Source organism: Trachypithecus francoisi, unplaced genomic scaffold, assembly GCF_009764315.1.
Source record: "Trachypithecus francoisi isolate TF-2019V2 unplaced genomic scaffold, Tfra_2.0 Lachesis_group0, whole genome shotgun sequence".
Classification (NCBI taxonomy): Eukaryota; Metazoa; Chordata; class Mammalia; order Primates; family Cercopithecidae; genus Trachypithecus; species Trachypithecus francoisi.
This window is the reverse complement of record NW_022681453.1, coordinates 81,356,428-81,374,493: the sequence shown is the minus strand read 5'-3', so window position 1 is coordinate 81,374,493 and position 18,066 is coordinate 81,356,428. Positions and strand designations below refer to the sequence as shown.

The following is an 18,066-nucleotide window of genomic DNA, read 5'->3' as shown; positions in this document are numbered from 1 at the left end:
TGCAATTGAGTTACCAGCTCACAGTCCAAAGTCTGGTCAAGCAAGGAGCATCATTTCTCCTGTCCTGTGTGGCCTGCAGCACGAGCCGGTTCAGTGGGAGAGGAGCACTCAAAAGAGAGAGAACAGATTTGCTGCTCATTTTGCACAGGGAGTGTTTGCTATGCGGCTGCCGCAACAAAACACCACAGACTGGGTAGTTTAAACAACACACTTATTTTCTCACAGTTCTGGAGTCTGGAGATTCAAGATCTGGATGCCACCATGGCCAAGTTCTGAAAAGAACCCTCTTCCTGGCTTAAGGGTTAGCTGGCTGCCTTCTCACATGTGTAGGAGTGAGAGGGTGAGCCGGTGAGCTCTAGTGTCTGTCTCCTCCTATAAGGAAACTAGTTCCATCATGAGGGACCCACCGTCATGACCTTATCTAAATCTCATGATCTCCAAAGGCCACATCTCCAAATAGCATCACGTTAGGCATTAGGGCTTCAACATATGAATTTTTTTTTTGGTGGCGGGGAAAATCACAACTCAGTCCATAGCAAGAGCTAATTGACTATCTTCAGGGTAATCACTCCATTCTAATGGGGGAGAACTAACTCTGGTAACTTAAAGGTTATTTTCTCCCTTTATTGTGCCTAAATCAAAGTGGCTTTCTGATCCCTGTCTTGTTTCTATATAAAAAGAGCAAGAAGTAATTTTCATGTGCAGGAGAGGTTCTCATTCTACCTGTGAAAAATAGTATCAGCTTACTTAGTTTGTGGCTTAGTGTTTTAAGGATGGTAGCTCCAAGAGGCCTTATCATATAACATTCCTACCCTTGATTTTGAATTCAAAATTCAGATTGAAGTGGCTCAATCAAAGCAAAGTATTATTTTTTTCCATTCTATAATTAGCCATCGCCAATAGCTAGTTGTCTAGCTGTTAATTCCTGTTTATATCCTGTAGTTCTTCAGCACATGCAGAATCGCTGTCACAAATCAGGGAGCGGAAAACAGACATCATGTGAAACAGAGGGGAATATGATTGGCTTGCTGAGCCAGAAAGATTAGGCCTCCGAACAAGTGGTCTCTGATTAACTCTGAATTCTGACTGATTGGAGGTGTTTCACACATCAACAAATTCCACGGATGTTTCTATCGTCCACCTTTGGTTTGTTTTCATCACTATGCCCAGCCATTCCACCACTCAAGCTTTGGTTTCATGAAAAAAGCAAAACATTAAAACGTTTAATATGTGTTTCTGCTATCACGCCACCTCCCTGGAAACACCAGTCATTTTCTGAGGAGAGTAAAAACTAGGTTAATCATGGGAGCCTATGCCAGAGGTGACCTGGCACAAATCCCACCTTCCATGCTTTTTGTTGGTTGTCTTTGTCTTAGGGTTTTTGCAAGAATTAAATAAAATAATTTGCATATGTAAAGCGCTTAACATGGTGCCATGTGCAATGAATATTAGTTCATTTAATTATTTTAATAATCCTGTGGAAAAAGTTGTTTTCCCTTTGTATGACATAAGAACAGGCAGCTGAATGAATATTTGTTGAATGAAGATTATCTAGACCAGTGGTTTCCAGAATTTCGGATTTCAAGGCTAATTAAAACTAAAAAGGAAATTGGGATTGATGCGGGGCTGCTTTTTATTTTTCTAAGCTGAGGCATGTGAAAATTAATTTCCAGCTACTAGCAACAATATGGTGTTACAAACAAAAGAAGTTGTACTGCAGATATAATATAGAATTAAAACAGAATAGATTTAACTTATGGAAAGGCATGTCTTTACTCCTTTTTCTTGATTTGTTGAGGAATGGTGGAAGTAAGGTGGTCTGGCAGAGGACACGAACTCACATTTAGAAATCTCTAATCCCATTCAAACCTTTGCCTCCATAAACTGTCTGAGCCAAGTTGTTGTCATTCCTAATTTTAGGGATCCTTGGGCATGAAGATTTCACAGTCTTCCTGGCAGCTTCTTCTAAAGTTTAATCATGCTTAAGTTATGTCTGAGCCGCCAGAGGATTGAATCCAACCAATGAAAAAAAGCAGCCTGACCTGTCTGCCTTCTGGGCGGGCTGTGCCTTCTGAGGTGTTCACATGTATAATCAAATCTCCTTGTGGTCATTCAGATTTGAAGATGAGCCTCACTCAGAGCAAGCAGTCCTAGAATTAAAAAGAAAAAAAGTAAGCAATATGTGACTCTAACTGAAGGCTTTTTGCCCATTCTCTCTGGGAACATATAAGAATTCTGGAAGTATTTGAATCTATATAATATCCTTATGTCAAGTCATGAGATCTTCAATCAGAGTAAATATGAAATTACAGTAAATATGAAATCAGAGTAAATATGAAATATGTCATGGTCTGGTATACCTCAACATAAAATCCCACACAGCCATTTGAGCCACTGGGTATGTTTTACTTTTCATAGAAATTTCTGGGCCTCATAAAAGGACTTTCATGTAAAGTAGTTATAAGAAAATGAAGTCAGACTCTCTCCACTTGACATTTGTCACAATCATTGCAATGATATAGTTTGGGTATTTGTACCCTCCAAATCTGATGTTGAAAACAGATCCCCAAAGTTGGAGGTAGGGTCTGGTAGGAGGTGTTTGGGCCAATGGGATGGATCCCTCATGAATGGCTTAGTGGCCTTCTCATGATTAAGTTCTCACTCTTAGTTCCTGTGAGATCTGGTTATTAAAAAGAGTCTGGCACTTCTCTCCTCTCTTTCTCACTTCTTCTCTCACCATGTAACATACTGGCTCCCCTTCCCCTTCTGCCATGACTGGAAGCTTCCTGAAGCTCTTACCGGAAGCAGATGCTAGCACCATGCTTTTGTACAGCCTACAGAGCTGCAAGCCAAATAAACCCATTTTCTTTAGAAATTACCTGGCCTTGGGTATTCACAAGGGTTTCCAATCTTTTGGCTTCCCTGGGCCACACATAAAATACACTAATGATAGCTGATAAGCAAAAAAAAATTGCAAAAAAAAAAATCTCATAATGTTTTGAGAAATTTTACGAATTTGTGCTAGGTAGAATTCAAAGCTGTCCTGAGCTTCATGAGTCCCATGGGCCGCAAGCTGGACAAGCTTACTTTATTGCAACACAGACTAAGATATGCAAGGATCTGAAGTTTGTTGCTACTCAGAATGTTCAGTAGTAATCTGGGAGGCTATATATTCCTTTAGGGGAAGGGTCAAGTAAAATAGGAGGACTGACTTTATTTGTTAAGAAGATTAATTTATGTTACAGATAAGTTCCACAGTGGGGCTGAATTCTCTTTATCCTTTTTTTTTTTTTTGAGATGGAGTCTTGCTCTGTTGCCCAGGCTGGAGTGCAGTGGCCGGATCTCAGCTCACTGCAAGCTCTGCCTCCCGGGTTTATGCCATTCTCCTGCCTCAGCCTCCTGAGTAGCTGGGACTACAAGCACCCGCCAACTTGCCTGGCTAGTTTTTTGTATTTTTCTTTTTTTAGTAGAGATGGGGTTTCACCATGTTAGCCAGGATGGTCTCGATCTCCTGACCTCGTGATCTGCCCTTCTCGGCCTCCCAAAGTGCTGGGATTACAGGCTTGAGCCACCGTGCCTGGCCTCTTTATCCTTTAAAAATAAAAGCACAATACCAAAAATCCATCATTTTTTTTTGTTTCTTTTAAGTTGGGTCTATACAAGGCAGCTAGTTACAGAATATGTTTCATTATTTGCATCCATTTGGTGTCTACATATAGCCTGAGAATGGTGAGAAGATTCGAGAGAACACGAATTTAACTTGAAATAAATTTAGAGGACAATCAAAAGAATTATTCTAAGACTCTTCCTGATATAACAAATCAATAGAAATTTTGAAGTAAAAGTTGGGCTAAGGCTTTCTTACATTCAGTGTCTTATTAAATCATGTTTTACAGTCATTTACCCTTCAGTCCTTACCTAAAATGACATCTTTTCTGTAGCCTCCAATCAGGACAGATGATTCAACAGAAGAGTTGAAATTGTTATTATACTAGAAAGCTTCAACATGTGGGTTCACTGTATCTGAATGCGAACAGAAAATGACATTATAAAATATCAACCTGTAGTCTCAATCATCAGGATATTTACATATTTTAGTGTTTTTTTTTAAAAAACCACCTTCAAATGAGTCTAATGAATTTCGATACACACATACATACACAGGCGTTCATGCCGTGAACCAGGGAATTGCCAAGAGCACACTCCCCATTGGGACTAAATGTTACCACTACATTAAAATGTTTTCTAGTTCTGAATCAATAAAGAAAGGTTTATGTTAAAAAAAAAAAAAGCTCCCAAGAACCCGACAGACAGCTGAAAAACAGGAAATATATTGGCTTTAATCAATACACACCATTTTAAGTGAAAGCATCACTCCTCAGAAAAGGGAGTGCGTTTGGGGAAGGCAGAAAGACATTGTTCTGTGGGGGGATTTCTCTTATCCAGGTGACTCTTTGTAATAAATTCTGAAAACTAAAATTAAACAGTAAATGTAGATTCCCTCTATGATATGTGGGTGTTTTGAGTAAAGTCCTAATTGTGCCCTTTGTCCTCCTCCCTCAGAAAATAGAATCTTTAAATAAACAGGGAAGGGCCCAAGACTATACGAATTCACTCAATAGGACTCTTGCCAAAAGGAAGATGTATCACTGTTAAAATAGAAATGGCTCTAGTGGGCTTTCACAATCTAATGCCCCTGCTTTTAGCAAATTCAAGAAGCTAGGACATTACTGGGTCCATATCCTATCAAGGGATTCTCTTTTGAATACAAAGCACAGCCTAGACTGTGTGAAGGACATCTGAGAAGGCCACAGAAACAGAGCAGGGAGAATGGTGGTAGTGTTTAAAGAAAACCTTCAGTGGAGTGATTGGAAACCAAGGCCATGTAAGGATAATGCTTTCCAGGATGATTTAAACAATCATCCTCAAAGGTGCAACTCTCCAAGTGAGTATGGACCATGTCTCCATAATGCTGTGTCTTTGCTAATGTATTACAGCATTAGTGCTATTTATAATCAACAAAATTACTAACACTGTAATCATGCCAGTTTGGTGATAGTAATTATGACAGAATAAACAGCAGTCAGAATGCCTTTGCTGCAGTTATTGATGTTGATGGCAAACACAGCCAAGGAAGGTTGGTTTTGTTTGTTTTTTCCTTTTTTTGGGAAGCCATCCAAGCAGGCAGAACCTGCAAGTGTTGGCCAGGAGAACGGTTTTATATACCTTTTAAAATTAGACTTCCTGAAAGGAGATGTCACAAAGGTTCATTGGCGAAGATTTGTAAATAGTTCACTTATTTTAAAAAATAATCACATATATGTTTCTGTAAATTATACTTGCAAACATATGCTCACCATTCCCCCTCGTGGAAAGGCTGTGGCTAATCCATATTTGGAGCTGACACCCTTTCTGGGTCCCCTCTTTAGCGAGATCACGCACATGTGCTGCTGCCCCACCGAAGCGCCTGCGCATTAGAGTTCCTTCTGTACTACTCTGAGCAGTTCCTTATGCGTCTCTTACCACTGATGTTGGCTAAAAAATGACATCCAGAGACTTTGCTATCTATAATTAAGAGTTCTAGTGCTACTAGTGATATAAAGATTGAACTGATTGAGAAACAGACATTTTATCTTCTGGTTGGATTATTTCCTTGTGGATTAAATTATGAGTGAATGTTTCTCTCATTTCGAACTTTCCCCATAAGTGGTCTTTTCTACAGCAAAATTACTACTCATTCTTAATAACTACCAGATGATAAAGTAAGCTGTCTATTTGGGAGACAGTGGGTGTGCATTCCAATTATTCCATTCATCGTGTTTGCAGGACAGCAAAGGGGAGGGATTTCTTGGGTCTTGGAGAGGGTGGCTTGAAAGACTACAGGAAGTTAGTATCAATGCTTTGCTTCTTGATGGAAGACAGCTTCGTGATAGCTCTGGGATAGAATAGGCAAAGGCAAATACAACAAAATCAATCGCATTACAGTTAGGAGCTCTGTTAAACAGAGCACTTGTTTGAGCTTGTTTTTAAAAGTCCATGCCCTTTGACTCAGCAATGAACATTTCTAGAGATTTATCTTAAGGAAATAACTAGATCGGCAGTGAACATTTCTAGAGATTTGTCTTAAGGAAATAACTAGATCCATGGCAGAGATGTGCATTCGAGGATATTGTCCACATCATTGTTTATCATAGTCCCTATCTTGGCTCCGAACAGGAGAGATTAGGACTTGTCTGGATACAGGTAGTTTATTTCCAAGATGATCCTGGGAAGCAAGAGGCAGAGAGTAGGGAAGAGGGAAAAGCAAATGTAGTGACGCTGATGCCTTGGGCTGCCGGGACTCAAACCACAGCGCCCTCTCGCGCCACACTCACAAGGTCTCCTGAAGCGTTTATTCACCAGTTCTGTCCCCACTGGTTGAAGGTTGTTTGCGGGGGGCGGGGAAGACTCTCCTTTGCCTCCAGGCTCTTTAGCATCGGAAAAGGGAAAAGCTGTGCTGGCTTTTCCATGTGGGGCTGTCAGTACCAGGTGAGGCTGAGCTCTCATGACAATGTTCATTGCAGCTATGGCTGAAACCAGAGGCAGGTCAAAGAACACAACCCTGGGAAGCAGAGGCGTCCATTATTATAAGCCGAACTGGAAACACCCAGAAGATCCACTCACTGAAAACTGTTTAAATAATTCTTACAGATACACACAGCAGAGGGTTTTGTAGTCATCGGCAATTATGATGTCTGTATTTATTTATGGACATAAAGAGGCATGTGCCAGCAATAAAAAACATGTTACAAAGCAGGATATATACTATTTTTTAAAATCTATAAATGTACAGATGTACCGCAGGTTATGAAACACACAACAGATATGAATTTGTTTTATGCAAATTGCTCCATAAGGTACATCATTTAATTTTAGAGATGTGGACACTTGTACCTCCAGTGCAAGGCTAAACGTGGGAAACACATTTCAGAGCCCCACAGCCCCTTTCCCATGCCCCTCACTGTGTCCCCACCTGTCTCCGTCACCTGCTGTGATCTCTGTGTGTCAGCCACGCTAATTCCATGTTGTTTGTGTCCTTTCCCCTTTACTGCCTTCTAATCACAACTGGAAAGTGCTGATAAGGACAGAGGCTAGGACTGTATTTGAAGGCGTAAAGGAAAAATCCACCACCCCTAGTACAAAGTTGGTGGCTAGACATGGGTGGCTCAATAATGTTAAAGATCTTGTCTTTTTTTTTTTTAATCATTTTAAAAAGGAACGGTAACACCATGAATGGTGATACAAAAAGCCGCAGAAGCAAATCGAAAGCATTTCGATGTGTATGAAATACGATTTACTTAAGACCTTTGAAAAACTGATGATTGCATAAATTGCATAAGTTGGAAGATGTCTCTATTCCCTAGGAAAAGTGATTTTCTCTGGATTGGTGGAATTTCAAATTATATTTCTTTGTTGGCATTTTCCCAATATTTCTCAAAAATTATGTTAGTTAAGAAAGCATGATGATGACAGAGACAGGGATGAAAGACACAGCATCTTTTTAGTCACTTGCAGTTATTGTGGGAAATTTCCATTAATAAACACAAAGAGGCTGTTCCTGAGCATCTACATAGGGATCTGTTGGAAGGAGCAAGCGGAAGCGGGGTTTCACAGCACTTCAGATAAAACAGAGACAATGGCAACTCCGATTTTCTGTGTTAACAATGAGGGAGAGTGGCTTATAGAGATTATGGACAAAGCTCCTCCTCGCCACCCCCTTCAATGCCTGACATCTCCTCTAGCCATCCTAAAAAGTGGCGCCTGGGTGACCTTGCAAGCAGCAAGTGTCTGGCTGGGATCTCACCTCTTTCCATGATAACACAAAACCAGCCTTTTGACCTCATAGCAGAGCAAGGCCAGGTGGTCTGGAACGTGGTTAGCCACAAGCTGACTTTCTAACCAGCCTATTTTTTCCTTCTGACAACACTGGGCAGTTTAGTGAGTCCAGATGGTGATTCCCCACATGCGAACTGTTTTTCTATGTGAAATAAATGCCAGCTGTATCTAGCTGATCAAACTAATGTAAACTTGTTGATTATGGGTGCTCCTTTAAGAACACTCTTCCTGGTTACTTTTTAAAACTGGATGGTATCTTACATCTTTAGAATACAATCACAATTATTTCCTAATTATTTTTAAATGATGCTATTTAAAAAGTGCTGTGTAGTTAAAAAATGTGTATGTGCCCCAGCTGAATGCAGCTATAACAAATCCTATGAATTGAAGTTAATAAATATTTAGACTTTTCAGTGCATAAAAAAATGAAGGTTGATGGGCACTGAGAAGAACGGGGACATTATTTAAATGTCATGCATTTTAATGGAAGAAATAATTTGGTCGTTGTCCTCCCTTTCTTCAAAGCAATGATTTTCAGGCTTGGATTTTCAACACCTCATGCACTCGCCAATTATCCCAAGGGAGGCCACAGAATTGCCATTGCCTTGTGTTCAGCTCATCGCATTCATTGATTTAATAAGTCTACCTGGGCATTTTTCAAAGCCAGTAATTGAAAATGTAGCCTGACAGGTTAGCAGGAGTGGCAGGGCTTGGGCAGCAGGGGTGGAGTGGAGGAGGGTGACTACTTTCTCATCAGCAACTGTAGCAGGTGCATCAAATGCTAGCACTCAAAATGCTGACCCAGGGGCTACCCAGAGACCAGGGGACAGAAGACAGATGCATCCCTTCTGGGCCCTGACTGGCCTCAGAGGAGAGCTTGGAGGCAGGTGAGTGGTAGGAGACTCATGTGCCAAAATCACCCTGTTTGCCACAAACCCAATAAGGTTCAAAAGCAACCAGGTTACAGAGGCCATGTGTTATTTTTTTCCTTTTCCTCATTACCTGAAATTATTTTGTGTGTGTGTGAGATGGACTGTTTCAAGCTCAGTGAATCCAGATCTATTTCTATGCATCCATTATTATTGTTGGTAGCAGTAATGGGATTTTAAAATATTAACGGATGCTTCCACCTCTCTGCAGTGTTTTCTGCTGCTGTCTCCATTCCTTCAGGTATCCAGGCAATTGTGTGCTCATTATCTCAGGGAGGATGTGATTCTCTGGGAAGCAGGGGAGAGAGAAGTGTGAGCAAGCCAAACCTCAGGCCTCAGGGGAAATTGTCAGGGCTTTGAGGAAAAACAAAATATTTGGGAAGAAGGGTATTATAAGGGAAGCAAGGCTCCTTCGAGGACTGGAAGGGATTTCCCCAGACTAGGTAAGGAGGCCAAAGAGCAGAGGACAGGTGTTTCCTTCCTGTTAATACCTGGCTAGCCCTAGAAATGATCTTAGAACGCGGTGACAGATGAGAAAAGCTGACTGAGCCCAGGGACAGGAAGGCCCCAGAGGGCCTTCAGAGAGAATATAGGAAGAGGGGCTGTAGATAGCCTCACGGGAGCCTGTGCACCTCCAAGGAAGCATAGACACAGCCGGGAGGGGGTGGGGCCTAAACGTGCCAGTTGGACAGAAAGAAAGGATGTCACTTGCAGCCTGTGTGGATCAACAACTGAGGGCAAGTGGACACCCCAGCAGACATCTGTGTGGAGAGATGACCCTGGCAACCAGGCGACTCCTACCACATCCACACCCTGGGACTCTGTGAACCCCCAGTATTCCATAGGAAGGAAACACAAGAGTGACTGAGATTGAGTTTCTAGGCTTAAAATAGACATTAAGTTCAGTGGTAGAAAGTTTACTTTTTTTGTACATTTGAATTATGAATACGATTCATGTCACCTAGTGTTATTTGTCCTTACCAGATGGTGTGGATGTTAGAATTATGAAACCTATCATTATAGATTTCACTGTTTCAAAACATTTCCATGCATTAAAAAAAAAAAAAAAGTGAGCTCCTCCAAAAGTGTGTGAGGTTTGGAGGAAGGCTATTATCCTTACAATAGAGATGAGGATGCTGGAAGACGGGGAGAGAGGTGAAGGAATTTGTTTAACATCACACAGCTGGTATCCACATCCTGTTTCAGGGGACCCTTTTAAAACCATCCTACCACCATCTTCTCCCACCACCTACCACTTCTTGTACCCCTTCCCTACCATAGAAATAACACATTTCGCATCCTTTTTAGCATAGCAAATCTTTTTAGAGATTTTTGCAGTCTTTTAAAACAAATCGAATAGTGTATTTGAGACAAAACCAAGGCATCAAGGCAATGGAACAAAGCACCGCTTTGCTTTCAAAGCACGTTTCACCTACCGCCACAGCTCTTAAGTTAGTATTACCACATTAGTAAGTCTCCAGAGACTTTGGAGACCACCTGCTACAGTCCCCTTCCACCTGTAATGAGAAAGATAGTCATTGTTCAAGGCCACACAGTCAGGTGGGGGCAAACTGACGGGGTAATAAAACCTGGCCTCCTTATCTACTGTTCAGTACTCTTTCCTATACACTAGATTTCCAGTTAGCTTGAGCAAAAATAAGTTCAAACTTTGATGAATTTAGCAATGTTCCCCAAACTCTATTTGTAAAACATAGCCCTTGAACCAAAAAAAAATAAAGTTGGCATATAATGCTTTCTTTACTTGAGATGCTTTAAAAATTTCTTCTGTAGAAAAAAGTAGTCACGATAAATTTCTCATATTGAAAATGTCAAGCTCTATTTGTTATATGATGATGTCAGTGACTATAAAATATGAATTTCTGCTTGAGGATAGAAACTCTACAAAGATTTGGATTCTAATATCTGTTGAGATATGAGTGATAACTAGGAAGTTGCTTTGCTTGAGTTGTTTTGAAATAGTTATGACTGTCATTGTTCATTGCAAGTCTGTATATGTGCATGTCTGAAACGGAGATTGCAGTTACTGATAATTATACTCATATTTGTCACTGTCACCAAACTCCAAAACGGATATTGCCAAAGGGTTCCATTGTCATGCAAGACCTTGTGGCTGACAATGGGAAGGACAAGACGCCAATATTTGTTGAGTATCTACTATGTGTGGGACCATACCGGGAAGATAGAGTACTTCTACTTCTGTAGAAAATTGGCAGAGCTGAACAAACATTTGCAAAATTGCTCAGCATCACTAATTATCAGAGAAATGCACATGAAAACCACAATGTGATGCCACCTTTACTCCAGCAAGAATGGCCATAATAAAAAAATCAAAAATAATAGATGTTGGTGTGGATGCAGTGAAAAGGGAACACTTCTACATGGCTGGTGGGAATGTAAACTAGTACAATCACTATGGAAAACAGTGTGGAGATTCCTTTAAGAACTAACAGTAGAACTACCATTTGATCCAGCGATCCCGCTACTGGGTATCTACCCAGAGAAAAGAAGTCGTTATATGAAAAAGATACTTGCACACATATGTTTATAGCAGCACAATTCGCAATTGTAAAAATATGAAACCACCCCATATGGCCACCAATCAAAGAGTGGATAAAGAATTGTGGTGTATACACACACACACACACACACACACACACACACACAATGGAATATGACTCAGCCATAAAAAGGAATGAATTAATGGCATTTGCAGCAACTTGGATGGAACTAGAGACTAGTATTCTAAGTGAACTAACTCAGGAATGGAAAATCAAACATCATATTTTCTCACTCATAAGTGGGAGCTAAGCTATGAGGATGCAAAGGCATAAGAATGATACAATGGACTTCGGGGACTCAGAGGGAAAGGGTGGGAAGGCGGTAAGGGATAAAAGACTACAAATTGGGTTCAGTGTATACTGCTCGGGTGACGGGTACACCAAAATCTCACAAATCACTATTAAATAACTTACTCATATAACCAAATACCACTTGTTGCCCCCAAAACCTATGGAAATAAAAATTTTTTTAAAAAAGTAAAAACAAAATTGGCAGACCTGCAGTGGCTTGAAGATGCTATGACTAACTCACATGCCATTTATCAATATATCCATGCAACAGATAGTCTACAAATATGCACTGGGCTCCTAGAATATTACTGGTATTGTTCTAGGTGCTTGGGATACAGCAGTGAACAAGGAGACAAGTTCCAATATCTCCTGGAGGTTACATTCCAGAGAGAAAAGAAAAATAAAAAATAAGCAAATAAATGCACAAGCTAACTACTTTCTTTCTGCATTGTGGTAAGCATCTAATTGCACTACATCATTTAATTACCACAACAACCCGTATGGGTACTACAATATTCATTTAATGTTACACATGAGTAAAATAAAGGACAGAGAGGGTAAATAACTTGACCTAAGGTCTCAAAGCTCATGAGAGGCAGAGATGAAATACTAACCCAGGAAATCTTATTTCAGGGCTTATGTTCTTAACCACTATAAAACTGCTGTAGATTAAATGTTTGTGACCTCTCTTCCCCAAATTTATATGTTGAAACCTAATCCCCAATGATATGGTATTAGGAAATGGGGCCTTTGGGAGGTGATTAGGTCATGAGGGTGGAAACCTTATTAATGAGATTAGTACTCTTATAAAGAAGGTCCCAGAGAGTTTCTTTGCTCCTTCTTCCATGTGAGGACACAGCAGAAAGATGGCTATGTATGAAGAGGGCCCTCAACAGACACCCAATCTGCCAGTGCCTTGCTCTTGGACTTCCCACCCTCTAGAACCATGAGAAATAAATTTTTGTTGTTTGTAAGCTACCCAGTCTATGGTGTTCTGTTATAGAAGCCCAAATGGACTAAGACAAAAAGTTTATTTAAAAAATAGCCTACTAAATGGTAGGACAAGTGAGGAAGACAGAAAATGATGATACTATGCAACAGGTGGTATACTTAGATAAGCAAAGTTAGAGCAGGGGAATATAGGAAGGGCAACTCATCCAGAATTGAGGTGTCTGAAAAAGATTTCTGGAGAAGTTGAGGCCTGATCTGGGCCTTGAAGAATAAATGGAAATTAATGAGGAAAAGGAAATGGAAAAGCATTGCAAACCAAGGGCAACTTCAACTTCATGCTTCAGGTGGTGGTAGTACATTGGGGAGCTGTGAGACATGAGCTAAAAAGAAGTCAAGAGCTAGATTCAGAAGGGCCTCGGGTACCACTTCAAGGAGGACTTTGGACTTTTCCTCTAAAGATAATGGGAAGCTATTGGCTGATTTTAAGATATGATCACGTTTGCATTTACATTTTTTTTTTTTTTGAGACAGAGTCTCCCTCTGTTGCCAGGCTGGAGTGCAGTGGCCCCATTACAGCTCACTGCAACCTTCCTCTCCCGGATTCAAACGATTCTCTGCCTCAGCCTTTTGAGTAGCTAGGATTATGGGTGGGCCTCACGACGCCCAGCTAATTTTTATATTTTTCGTAGAGACAAGGGTTTCACCAGGTTGGCTAGGCTGCTCTTGAACTCCTGGCTTCAAGTGATCCACCAGCCTTGGCCTCCCAGAGTACTGGGATTACAGGTGTGAGCCACCACCCCGGCTCTAGTTGCATTTTCAATAGTTTCCTGTGGGATCCTAATCCACTAGGTATTTGGAAGAGTTAAATCTCTTTCTCTCCTACTCCCTAACCCCCAGCTCCCAGGAACAACTTGGGCCAGGTCTGTGATATTCACCCCAGACATCCTGCCACCAGTAAAACATGTACTATTGACATAAAGAAAAAGATTTCAGGCAATACTTACGAAATGATTTAAATTTTGGGTAAAAGATTATTAATAGCCATAGTTATTCCTGAGTTTGATCTTGACTTAACATTTGCTCCTAGTTTCAATTTAGCGAATTTTTATGGAGGGCCTTCTCTGCACCTAACAATTTTAGATGCTGAATGGGATTCTAAAGAAATACTGCATATAATTTAGTTCCTGTCCTCGACAAGATGGTTTTTTCTCTTTTGACAAAAATATACAGAGCAGCATGTGGGTCTTCAGTTACATGTCATAAAACACCAGGACAGGAAGAAATCCCTGGATGAGGTTGTCATGGAGAAGAGGAGCCTTAGATGAACTTGGAAAGATTAGGCTCTCAGGATGTAAGAAGATACCAAAATGAATTATTTTCAGTAATAAGAGTAATCTCCATTTCTTCATGACTCAGACAGACTCAAATGTTAATTGTACGTTGCGCTGGAAAAATTAAACAGTGGATATAAAACCATGCAAACACTAGGACAACTAAATCTTTGTGCTTAACCATTTGTTCCTTGTGAAATCACCTTTTAATAATTAATTGTTATAAGAAACTGGGGGAAGGAACTGGCCTCTGAGAATAGCAAAATAAACTCTCTGAGGTGTGAAAATGAAATCTCCTCCTTCTACTTTTAGCTTTGGAATTGTAGTGGACACAAAGAACTCCCCTGGGTGTTGGCAGAAGCATGTCATGAACACTCTTGGACAAGCTTGAAAAATTAGCTGAAAAGTGTTTTGAGGAAAGTCAGTTTGAATATTCACCATTATGTAGATTGTAAACTTGGTAAAGGCTCTTAAAAAATTGTCATCTTTTCTGACAGCAATGTCTTTTGATTAAAATATGTGTGTGTACATATATATATATGTACACACACATCCACATATGTACACACATACACATGTATGTATATTCAAATAGTTTCATAATTTAAAAAACGCAATCATACATTTGTAAAACTGACACTAGCTATCCCAAAGCCACAAATCACCACACAGAGAAACCTTGTTCCCTCCTCACTCTTCTCTGGTTTGTGGGCACCCACCTTGCTGACCATCTCCATGGAGAGCCTCAGCAGGACTGACCCTGAAGGAAATGAGAAATTTCCCTTCCTCAGAGAGAACAGGGGCGTGCCTCTGATAGTCACGTCTTTTGTAAAGTCCATTTCTCTCTCTGTGCGACAAGGGCTTATCTTTAAGCCTAGAAGCCAAGGGCGATTCCTTCTAATTAGGCCAGTAGTCACCATTCTGGTTCCAAGAAAATTAATGAAATGACTAATTAGATGCAGAATATTATGCTACCGTTACAGTCCACTAAGGAGTAAAAACGTGACAGTCTCTGCTTAAGAAGCTTATAACCTAAAGGAAATACAAACAGACCTCAATTTCTTTTTTTTCTCACTTGAGTGAATATATCTTACACCATTCTGTCAAATCAGAAAGGCTCTATCAGGGAGAATAAGCTCCTTTTAATATGTATGCAGAAAGAAACCTAAAGAGTTAGAGCAGTGAGCACAACAGAGTCACCTTTTCCAGAGGCTTAGGAAAATCCTAGCAAGAAACAGCCACAGAATAGATTTCTGGTCTACTCATTCCCAGCCTTCAATCCAAAGCACACACTCTCCTTCTAAAACAATGCAGAACGTAATTTTTGAAAGACAGAAAATTAATGGTTGTGAACCCTCTAAAAGGATGTTTTATTTTACTCACCTAAATTATTATTTTCATTGCAAAATCATGGTCCTTTGCCCTGCTGACTTAATGCTGTAATGCTTTGTGTACCTGAAGAGACAGGCTTCAGATACCTCAAGAGCTGTCTGTATCTGATGGACAGACGAATAAGCCCTAATGCTCTTCGTGAAGGGCAACCCTCTGATTTCAATAAGAATTGAGCTACATGGCACTTTTATGTGAGTAACCCAGAGTGAAGATCTGCTGATTGTGAATGGAGGAATTAAAACATGTCTGAGAATAAACTGATGATACCTACAAGCATGGAAGGATCGTTTTCCCTAAGTCGTATCAGAGTAAAAATTTGGAGGCATCTGCTTAAGAATTCTGTTCACTTGTTCCCTGTGGATTCCTACCTTTCTTTCCCTACCATGTGTGAAAAGTGCTGGTGCCAAAATGGAGTTACTTATGTCAAACCATAACAAGACGGAGTCAGGGGAGGCCATGGAGAAGAAGCCTTGACGCACACATGCCTGTAACAGGCCTTACAGAAGACATATACATCAGTAACAGGATCTATCTCAATAACTTTCTTGAGATGGCAGTATTCTGAATAAGCCACTTACACAGGGACAGGTACTTAGCAACAGTCTCCACCAGCGAACACACGTTAACTGTCATGAACTTGTGACCTATGAACCTTACTAAAAAGCAACTCACATGGACTTCTCTTTGTCTTTAAAAGCTTCCCCTTTGCCCCGACCCCCTTGGATGTGCCTATGACCTGTCACAACACACATATCCTGTATTGCCATCCCCTGCTGTTGCCAAATAAACACATTTGTTCGGGAGAGTCCATCTCTCTGAGTTTCTTCTTAGACGGACCCATGTCAGTTTCCTGAAGTTAATGACCAACAGCATGTAGCTCCTTTAGGGATCTGCACTCAATTTGTACACATGAAAGAAAGGATGTATAGCAAGAAAAACCCTCATGTTAGGCCATGTTAAGTTCAGACCAAGTGACCTTCTGGAAAGCGAAGGTACTCTCAGACCAGTGGACCCTAAAACCAACTTCAAAACCTTGAGCTATTTTGTAAGCCCCTTGGAGCTTGTCCCCTCCCACCTGGACATGATTTGGAGTTGTTTTATTGGTCCTTGGATTTTGGCTTCTGCTTTGATTCCAGATCCACTTTTCCTCCCACCCTCTGCCTCTTTCTTTTTTCTCAAAATCTCTTAATTTGCTGAGGTCAGCCCTTAGTGTCCGGTTTTGTGCCTCAGCTATACACTTTGTTCCTCTTCAATTTTATACTGTAAAAGCCTTCAATTTTGTACTCTGAAAACTTTCCCTTTTATAACTCTAGGGAGAAAATGCAATATCCCTGGGGCGGAGAGCCTGTTGTAGCTTCTAGCATCTCCCAGAGACCTGCTACAGGTTTGTGACAGGTGGGAGCTATTGCTTTTGGGCTCCTGTCAACAGTATTTTTCAGGAAACTGGGCACTCCAGTTGTTGTTAACTATTTGGGCTCTAGTACAGGAAAAAAAGCAGAAAGCAGAATACATGTACCCTGGGAAAAGTACTTTGAAAAAGCACTTGAAAACATCTGAGTTCTGTGTTGAGGTATGTGATACAAATTGCTCAATTGTCATAAAGGGTGAATGTGACAAAAAATTAAGTGGGACCAACATCTGGCCATTCCATGTATTGAATTAATGAGGTTTAAAGGCCCTTTTGATCATCAGATATCTCCCCAAGTGGCCTGTCATTTCATCTGAAAACTTACATTTTCCTGTCCAGAAGGACTTCGTTCAAACGCAACCATCTTTTTTGGAAGGTACACATACAAATTAATCATCATCGATGTATTAGATGCAGTAAGTGATTCTGTGTCCCAACAGAACAGGCTCTGAAAAATAGAACATGGACAAAGAACATTTTAAGCCCAGAGTGAGGTGAGAATATTTTGGAGTTATGCTGTTTAAAATGATGGACACTAACCATACGTGGCTATTTAATCTTAAATTCAAATTTAAATTAATTAAAATAAAATAATTTAGTTCCTCAGTCACATTAGCTACACTTCAAGGGCTCAGTAGCCACATGTGACTAGTGGCCGACATATTGGAGAGTGCAGATATAGAACATTTCTGAATGTGCTGAAAGTTGATGGCACAGCTCTGGTCTAGAGTGCAGGGTACTTAATGGGGAGAGCATGTCTAAATAGATTGTTTCTATGTTGCACTTGAAATCCAGAGAACAGCCAAGAAAGTACTAGAAAAAAGGCGAGTGGGGGAGGGGAAGAGCTCCAACAGAGAAATAGGATCACATAAAGTAAGGGTGGTAGGGAGACCAAAGGCAAGCATTGCCTCTTTCACAACGTTGCTTGCAGTCTACTGCTTACATATTCTATGAGGAAAAGGCAGAATTTCCCAGCAAGTTATGCCTAGGTTCAAATTTGGTTTTGCCAAATATTGGCTGGGTGGTTGTAAGCAAGGCATTTAACTCTTTTTAGTTTTTCCTCATCTGTAAAACAGAGATTTTGATTCCTACCCTGCACCACTGTCATGAGGATTAAAGAAAGTATATGCAAATCTGGTATATCGTAGATCCCCAATGAATTGGATCAATTATATTATAATGCCCATTACCCTGCTTTGAACCACTGACAGTCACTCACATCTGTATCTGTCTACATTTCCAGCACATAGTAGGCATTCCATAAATAGTTCTTGGGTTTAATTGAACTTGAGGACACTGACCTTTCCTCT

At 40.5% G+C, this 18,066-nt stretch overlaps 1 long non-coding RNA gene across 1 annotated transcript; it reads right to left on the bottom strand.

Annotated features, from left to right (window-relative positions):
• Positions 1-1,771: 1,771 nt before the first annotated feature.
• On the bottom strand, positions 1,772-15,254 carry LOC117076675. The gene is made up of 5 exons (XR_004434442.1): positions 15,157-15,254; positions 13,880-14,070; positions 8,878-9,090; positions 3,919-4,023; positions 1,772-2,150 (listed from the first exon to the last, which is right to left on the bottom strand). It is a non-coding gene; the product is annotated as an uncharacterized LOC117076675 (long non-coding RNA).
• Between the last annotated feature and the right edge of the window lie 2,812 nt (positions 15,255-18,066).